This window comes from Penaeus japonicus, unplaced genomic scaffold (genome assembly GCF_977035675.1).
Source record: "Penaeus japonicus unplaced genomic scaffold, GWHDUDI00000001_assembly GWHDUDI00000012, whole genome shotgun sequence".
In the NCBI taxonomy this organism is placed as follows: domain Eukaryota; kingdom Metazoa; phylum Arthropoda; class Malacostraca; order Decapoda; family Penaeidae; genus Penaeus; species Penaeus japonicus.
The window spans coordinates 38,954,264-38,964,263 of NW_028234414.1; positions in this window are offsets into that span (position 1 = coordinate 38,954,264).

Below are 10,000 nucleotides of genomic sequence, written 5' to 3' on the forward strand. Positions count from 1 at the left end.
GGAGGGAAGAAAGGAGGGAAAGAGGAAGAGGGAAGAAAGGTGGGGGAAGGGAGGAGTGAAGGAGGGAGGGAGGGAAGGAAGGAGTGAAGGAGGGTCGGAGGGAAGAAAGGAGGGAAAGAGGAAGAGGGAAGAGAGGTGGGGGAAGGGAGGAGTGAAGGAAGGAGGGAGGGAAGGAAGGAGTGAAGGAGGGAGGGAGGGAAGAAAGGAGGGAGAGAGGGAAGGGGAAGGAAGGAAGAAAAGAAGGAAGAATCGACGGAGAGGTAGAAGAGGAAAAAGGGAAAAGAACGTAAAATGAAGGGAGAGACATAGAATGACAAAAATGAGTGAACGGAGGGAAGAAAGAAAGTGAAGAAGGACAGAATGAAAGAAAGAAAGAGATAGAGAGAGAGAACGAAAGAGAGAAAAAGAGTTAAGAGAGACACATAAACAGAGACAAAATTACTTCATTGCTTCCTAAAGACGGTAATTCTTACAACCAGAAATCAGCAAAGAGCAAGGGGATGACAAGTGATAGTATTTAAATGAACACATTAATACTAACTAGATTAAGTGATGACCTTACATCTGACAAAAAGTAATAGAAAAAACATTAAACCTAGATTTCTACGAAGCAGGTGATAAAAAAGCGTTAATCTATATGTATTGTATTATATATCAAGGGATCGTCACACTATGAGAAGAATTTTGTGCTTTGATACAATGATAATGAAGTTGACTACAAAGGTTGCAGTAATTATGATTTATATTATGACAAAAGAGCTAAAATGGATAGATAGATATGTGTAGCACAGACCTAGATTCGATTATGGAGTACGCACGTAATCCCTATATATCTATTGAAGGTACATGTCTTTCCACACAAGAACATCTGCTAAGTTATGAGTAACTATTAATAAGTCTTAATTAATATACCTTCAACCGGCCTAGAACTCAAGCAGAAGGATTAATGTCAAGGTACAAGGTACAGTAGGAAACGTTGTGTTAAGTGGATGTGGATCCATCTGGTGACATTTGGCATTTGTTTCTGTCACGTATAAGTTTCATGGTTTATAATAGTTGCATTATGTGTTTCTCTCGATCACTCAAGTTGTCTTTCATCATGTATAATTATCGGTAATGCTAGTGAGCCAAAATGCCGATCGACCGGAGTGACATTCCAAATAATGGCTATTTAATACCCTTTGCCCACCTCCCTTAGCTTTGCATTTTTAATCCAGCGTTGATCAGTCGATTGGGTCCGATTGGGATATCAAACTCTCGACCAAATAGTAAAGTGAGATACTCAAACTTATTTATCCTTTGCCCCAAAAGTGTATTATATATTTTTTTTTCAGATATGGAACATAAAACACATAATTTAGTCATGCAACCTACTCGAAACACTTTATACCTTCATTTTAGGTGAAAACTGTAACAACACTTCGTCAGATTATTTGCTGACAACGCTACTTATTCGGATCCCCCACCCCATCCCCGGTAAATGGAGCCCCATCACAGAAACATCTTATTACCAACTTGATATCTATGTAAGATTAATGACATCTCATCAAATCCCTCTCTACATGATCACACAGCCTCGTCGAGAAAGTCAGAATAGAACGAGACGCCTATTTGGGACACCCTCAGCTCTAACCTCGTTGATAACTGACTCGGTCATGGCGCTGAAGGCCGGGGATAGCTTGTGATTCAGAGATCTTGAGTTAATCTTCCATGAATCTTTCCCCATTTCGTTTCTAAATCAACGGCTTAAAGACAAATCTTGCGGGATCAGGTGTATGGTCGACTGAATGCGTATTAACGTTCAGTTCAAACTGCCGAATCATGCATGTGTTATTAAAGCCATTGGTTGCCATTGATAAAGCCTTGGAGAAAAAAAATATATATAATTCTATCGTGGAACGTCGATAGTGCATGGCACTCTCGATCCACGATAGGATAGCTTTTTTATATGAATTCCCCAAAAGCTACATCATGTGTAAGCTCCAACCAATCACTTAAGCCGAGAGAGATACCTGGACATATATAGCAATGAGCAAGTTGCATCTGGGTCAACTGGTCTGAATGTCGGTTTAGTCCGCACGGATCTAAGGTACTTTGTCTTCAACGTTAAATCAATAAATGAGTGAGTGAGTAAGTGGACCAATCTTCAATAAACAATAAAGCACTAAATAGAAATGTGAAACATGTGTTATCTCGGGGTCAGTGCACGAGACTCACACACTTCACTCGCTCAATTTCTTTTAATCCTCTAACAATGCATGTTGGAATGCCACTCTTAAAATAAACCGCGTCGATATAACCTCAAAAAAAAAAAATAATAAAATTAATAAAGTTCATTTCATCAAGTGTACTTACAGGTGATCAATTGATAACAGTAATTATAATGATGATAATTATAATGGTATTGACAATGACAAGGTAAAAGCAGTTGTCTAAACTGAGTAAATTAAAGGTTTACAAATTAAATAAAAAATTAAAAATATGCTCTTGACAAAGTAGGCTACGCTCATCTCTTTTATCAACCCACTCCTTTCTTTATTTCTAACTACATCCTGGATAAATTGAGAGAACCCTTCGTAATATGAAGACAAAACTTACCTAATTAAGAAGTTCGCAGATCTCGCTTGCCCTCGATAAGTGCGAAACAAAGGAGGAAAGTAGAGTCATCCTCGCCTTTGTCATATCAAGGGGCAGCCATCTTGACTTGACCATTGATTTGCTGCTTCGAAAACGCGCGTTCGTTTCCTAGAGACTCTTCTCCCTCTAACATACTTATAATCTCCTAATATGTTATGAATGGTTTTCTTTTTCATGAACACGAAATCACCTCAACTAAAAAGGAAACCGTACTTTTATTTTCTGTTTGTTTTGTAAGTATTTATATATATAGTTAGTAGTTTAATAAGGGTGTGAATTTATCCTACTGTTTCGTACATATGGATCGGGAGGAATATGAAGCTTACCAGAAAAAACACTTTTTTTATAATATCACGAATAAGCTGGACAAATTTAACCAGTCTACTTAACCTAAGCGTAACATTACTATACATTACCACAATAATCATATGTAGTTTAGTATTCAGTATATTTAAACAAGTAGGCTTCTCTTTAAGAATTATCTGAAACATTTATTGAACTTCAGATGTATGTCATAATTATTTGGGTTAATAAGACGGAAGCATCGTACGAGTTATTAGTTTCAAGATAATCCTATGTTGCTTTCGATCTAAAATTGAGCAAAACGATTAATGGAAATTGAAACCGTTGCAAAGAAAAGAAAGAGATCTGATAGACAAATACAGAAGAGACACAATGAGAAGATAAAGGGAAAAAGAAAATAAAAGTTATGGGAGATAATAAGAAAAAGAGAAGGATAAATACCAAAGCTAAATAGAAGGGAGAGTGAGAAGACGAAAGAGGCTGAGATTGATTGCTTATTTAAAATCACCTGTCGCGTCAACAGCAAAGATCACTCGCCGGAAGTAGAGCCAGAAGGGGGGGATATAATATGGGGGAAGGAGAGATCAGAATGTCGCCATGATATTTTTCGGTAGAATTTCGTCCTCTAACGAAGAAAGATGGAGACATCTGGTAGCCAAGCGTGGGTACTATATCCACGTCGACGGGAGCGTGTAATTAATTTCGTTGGCTCTAACGACAATGGCTTAAAGACGAAAACAAAACGAGACGCTTGGTACAACTAAACCAAGTGGCTATCTCACGCTCGCACCGTCCCGTTTTACATTCAGAGTGTTATTACGTCATCATTGAACCTAGCTGAGCGAATGAGGAAAGGGGACGGGGAGGTAAATTCAGCTGTTTTGCTGTACTTGGAGTATTTGCTTTGCTTTAAAAGAAAAATGTGTTGGCGATATCAAAAACAGGCGCGATAAGCAATAAAAATGAAAGAAGCGATCAGTCACAGCATATACTGCCAATAGTATCGGGCGCGTAACTTGAGGGTAAACATGAATCTCATCCATCACTTTTACACAAAGTTAAGCACCGGTCAGTGATGGAAGCACACTATGGGAACAGTAAGAAGGCTTGTGATAGAGGGCGTAGAGAAAGGAGAAAACGTTTCGCGTCACTTTATAATAAGAGTTTATCATAGCAGCGTTTCCTTTGTCATAAACTTGGGCAAGATACTTTACGTGTTTCATAAGTCCGAACTCTTAATCATTCCAAAGGCTTTGGTATACACTCCTAGTGGCGTTACCTCTACAGTTCATGTTTTTGTTGTTATTTTTGCTGTTTCCAAATATATCCTGTAATCTTTTAAGCCTTACTAATATCCTGCTTACTCACGCAACATCACGTTTCAAAGACCTTTTACCGCATTTCATCACCCTTTCATCACTTTGTGCATTCCATATAACCGAGACATACTTCCCCTTCAATCTCTTATAAACACTATTAACGTTGATTGCTCGAGTTATTATGAATATCGGTTCTAATTATTTTCCCCCTGAACTGTTTATCATTCGCAAGCTCCAGGACTCAATTTCTCACACAGCCTTAGTTTAAACACAATTCCCTCGAGGCTTAATGACACGCAGACACGCGAAGTACCTGCTGTTCCATCTGCAGTTAGTAAAGACTGCAAATTGCATATGCATCCTGCCCTCCCTTTTGCTCTACGTAATTGCACGAGCTAGTGCATTGTTGATGACGTGCTCAACCACTACGTTTCCTCCGTTTGGTTTGTGTATTTGCAGTTAGTAGAAGGTTGTAATTTATGCGAACATCCTCATTCACTCCTTCGCCCTTCTCCCATCCCCGGTCCTACTCCTACTCCCATACACCCACACCCTAGCTTCCCCTTTCTAATACCCACATCCTTATTGCCACTTTCTAACACACATCATTATTCTCGCTTTCTAATACCCACATCTTTACTCCCACTTTTTAACACCTACATCCTTACTCCCACCTCTTAACACCCACATCCTTACTCTCACTTTCTAACACCCACATTCTTACTCTTACTTTCTAACATCCCGTTTTTCAATTTCCACTCCACTTTCAAACACCCACATCCTTACTCCCACTTTTTAACATCTTGTCTTTCAATTTCCACTCCACTTTCTAACACCCACATCCTTACTCCCACTAACACTTACATCCTTACTCCCACTTTCTAACACCCACATCCCTCCTTTCAATTTCCACTCCACTTTCTAACACCCACATCCCTCCTTTCAATTTCCACTCCACTTTCTAACACCCACATCCCTCCTTTCAATTTCCACTCCCACTTCCTAACACACGAACACCAACACCCACAAAGCTTGACCCATCTAACACGCAACACTCTAGCGGCTTTGGATCATTAACTTCCCGACGAATTAATCAGATTCGAGGTGCCTTGTCTCGTCCCAGTGGGCATTCCTCACCTTCCTTATGCCTCCTGGGACTTCATGCCCTCGCCTCTAATGGGATAGCTATTTGAAAGTCTTTAAATAACATGGGTTTAACCTCATTATACATTCCGAAGAAATGAAGTAAAAGGAAAATAGATCAACGTGTATTTTTTTTTTTTTCGTTGAGGTAGTATTTCTTTCATTTTTGTTACTGCCAGTACTATCATTATCATAATTGTTGCTTGTATTGTACTTAATCTTATTATTACTGGTGTTGTTTTATAGCATTGGTAGGAATAGCATTTGTACCATATGACTACAGTACTATTACTATCACTATCATTATCATAAAAAAAATATATCTATGTTATTATTACTGTTATTGCTGCTGCTATTCTAAAGGTTATAGTTACCATTAAGAATATTACTACTGCTCTAATTATTATTATTGTAATTATAATTATTATAATTTTTACCAAGCTTTATCATTAATGTTACCACTGTCACTTTTTTCATAAGTGTTACACAAAAAAATGGAATTAACGATAATAAAGGATAATAGTAATTACAATTATATCATTATCATTATCATAATTGCTTTTATTGTCAATATTTTCACTATTAGTATTATCATTATCTTCATCATCATCATTATCAATGTAGATAATAATGATGACAAACGATACAAGGCAGTCAAGTATTCTCACCATCTCTACTAATAATCCTAATATTAACAGACGCGTTGGTACATGTATCTCTCTCTCTCTCTACGCCTTCATCCCATGCTAGTATCTCTTTACCTCAAACTTCAGCCAAGCCAGAAGTTTAGAGACAACGTAAAACCCGTTTAGAGTATTGGGAATTCCATTCATACGTTTCTCACTATGAACTCGTGAGTATATTGCATGACAGAGCACTGTTTCCCCCGACAAACTGAGTAGCTGCTTGCATGAAACGGATGGTCTTTGTATAATGGGAGACGAGTAAGTAAGGAGAGAAGCATCTCGAATTCTGTGAGTCGGAAAGAAAAGATAGACGAGCTGGCTTCCATTAAGTTTTTTTTTTTTTCTTCTTTCTTTCTTTATTTCTTTCTTTTTTTTGCGTCTCAGTAGAGGAAGAGTTTTTTTTTTTATTCTTCGTCCATGGAACGACCAAATTGTGATGGATTACGGGCCTCAGGGATCGGTGAGCGAGATGGGTGGTACTGAGGAAGGACGGAGGGGGTGGGAGGGGGAAGGGGTAGGGTAGCTCGCGAAGGAGGAAGAAATCTCTGAAGGTCTTTTAGGGTACACAGGCAGTTTTCAAATGACTTTTCATCCTTTCTTCCTTTAGCAATTCTTTTTTTTTTCCTTTCTTTTATCAACGTTTCTATTTTTTCCTTTCTTTGTGCGTTTGCTTTCTTCTTTGAGTATATCTCTATATGCGATATCTTCACCCTGTATTTATTTCGTATGTTCCCTAATATCTTATTCATCGCCTTCCATTCAAAAAGCATCCAACATAAAATATTTTTAAGTAAAGCAAAATCCCTAAAAAAAGGAAATAATTATACCAATCCCATTGCTATTACTACTACAACCACTACTACTACCACCAATACTACTCTTCCTATTGTTATCATTATCATCAATACCAGTAATAACAGGAAACATCAACCATCGCTCTGAAAGTGAACCAAACACTAAACACCAAACAACGAAAAACACACATGAACAAACACAGAAAGGAATTCGAGAGTACACCCTTGAGATGCGTAGGAAGAGTCTAAATAACCCGGAAACACGAAGGGGCAATAAAGTGCTGCAACACGACCTCGAGTGTCACCGTTCCTGGTCGGCAAAGAATTAGTGAGAACACCGGGTAAGACATCTGCTAAATGAAGACCTTTATTTTCTGTGCTTCCTTTGTGACAATTTTAGTCTAGCTGTATATATATATATGTATATATATATATATATATATATATATATATATATATATATATATATATATATATATATATATATATATAATATATATATATATATATATATATATATATATATATATATATATATATATATATATATATTATATATATAATATATATATATATATATATATATATATATATATATATATATATATATATATATATATATATATATATAATATATATATGTATTTTTTTCTTGTTTTTTCTTTCATTTTTCTTTCTTTCTTCTTCTTTTTTTCTTTCTTTTTTTATTCTATCTTTCTTTCTTTTCTTTCGTTTAATCAATGTTGAATTGTAAACTTCATTAGACTATACAGTTGTTATATCTGTCTCTTAAACTAAGCCACCACAACCCCCTTTTAATAACCTCTCTTAATAACCTCGCATACATAACCCAGCCACAAGTACCCGAAACGTATGAAAAGGACAATCACCTCATAATCAATTCAACCAAAACCCAATAGTCTCTACATTGCACACAATAACGTACTATGTCATTTGCTAATGGATCCCTCGAAGTGTAAAGTGACATGCATCACTGTTGCAGAAATGACTCCTCTATTAACTCGGATACGAGTAGATGGTGTGTCTGCATTTCCAATTAACTCGTTCTGCTCTGTGGCGTTCAGAGTGTGGGGGGGCGGGGGGGGGGATCCGGTCTGTGAGCCATATTTTTTGGATTGAACTGTGAAATCTCGGAAAAGGAATGGAAATTTGTTAGCATTTTTATTCTTGTCTTTGTGTGTTCCGTGGAGGTAGAGGTTGAATTACTTTACGGTAGTTATGATAAATTTGGAATATTATTGCTATTTAAGATTATTAGTATCAGTTTTGTATTAATTAATATCATCGGGATTATGATTAACATGATTATTACGAATATGATTATAATTTTGCATTTTTTATCATTATCATTATTAGAATTGTTAATGATAACGAATCTCGAATATTACTATTATCATTGTCATTGTTAATATTATTCATTATTACTACCATTACTTTATTATCTTTATATTATCATTACTATGTTTTCATAATCATTATTATGATTATAATCAGTACAATTATGGCTATCATCATCATCATTGATATATTATTGTTGTTATTTATTATTTTTAACATTACTATCAGCAGCATTATCATTATCTATTACGATTATTATTATTGTTATTATTATTATCATCATGATTACTGTTATTATCACTACAATCACTATTATCATTACTATTATTATCAATGTTTTCATCATCATTGTTCTAAAAAAATATTATAATTACTGTTGTTATTACCTTTATCGTCATTACTATAACTATAAAAATGACATCATTATGATCACTATTATTATCATTGTAATCATCATTATCATTATTTTCATTGGTATTATTATTATCCTTATTATTATTATCATCATTATTTGTTGTCATTATCATAATAATATCATTGTTATTATCATCCTTATTACCAGCAAACAACAATGAAATTCTAAGCTATCATAAAAAAACAGACAAATATAAAAAACAACATACTGTATCATATAATAAGATTAATATATCAGAAGTGGGAAAAGTTGAAAATTATTTTATTGAGAAACTTTCTCGTCAGCTGACTTGCCTACAACTCCATGTATTTTTAGATGCTGATGGTACATAATCCCACGATGTTTATATTGCTATTGGCTCTTTATCAATTGCAGAGAATTTTGATTTATTTATTCCGATAATCAGGGATTAGATATTGATCGTTAAAGTTCCTGTTCGGAAAAGTTTCTTATTATTACCAAGCTAGTGATGGATTTTCTGTAACTTGTTCGCTTCTGTGTGTATGTGTGGGGGGGGGGTGAGTTTGTGTGTGTGTGGGTGGGTGAGTGTGTGTGTGTGTGTGTGTGTGAATGAGCGAGTGTGTGTGTGCGAGTGAGTGGGTGAGTGTGTGTGAGTGAGTGAGTGGGTGGGCGGGAGAGTGGGTGAGAGTCAATGAGTGGGTGAGTGGGTGAGTAGGTGAGTGAGTGTGAGTGAGTGAGTGTGTTTGTGTGTGTGTGTGTGTGAGAGAGAGAGAGAGAGAGAGTAAGTGAGTCCGTGTGTGAGTGGGGTTGTGTGAGTCTGTGTGTGTGTGAGAATGGGTGAGTGTGTGTGTTCGCATGTATATGTATATGTAAGCGTGAGTGTGTGTCTGCACATACATACAAAACCAAACACACGTACAACCATAATGTCTCGCAGTTGCATATAAGGATCATTGTTTAATTGCTTCCTGGATGCTTAGCACTATACAGGGGACTTAGACAGGTCTAAGATGCGCCTCGAAGCCATGTCAAGGGATTATGGACTATGTGCACAGGGAATCAAGGCTTAATTCTCCTAGATGAATACATACGGCCTGAGAACCCGGATGAGGTGTCCTGACTGTGTCTGTGAATCGACGGGTGAGTCAGAGTGGATGAGTAAGAGGAGGAAATCAACCGATGAGTATAAAGGGTGGAAACATCACGTCTTATTAACTTTGCAATCTTTAGAGGAATTGTGTATAGTAATTCCAATACGAATCTACAACTTTCCCTTTGGTATATGCCTACCCCTACCCCCTACCCCCCCTATCCCCCCTGCCCAATCGTTTTACCCCCTCAAAAAAAAAAAAAAAAAAAAAAAAAAAAAAAAAAAAAAAAAAA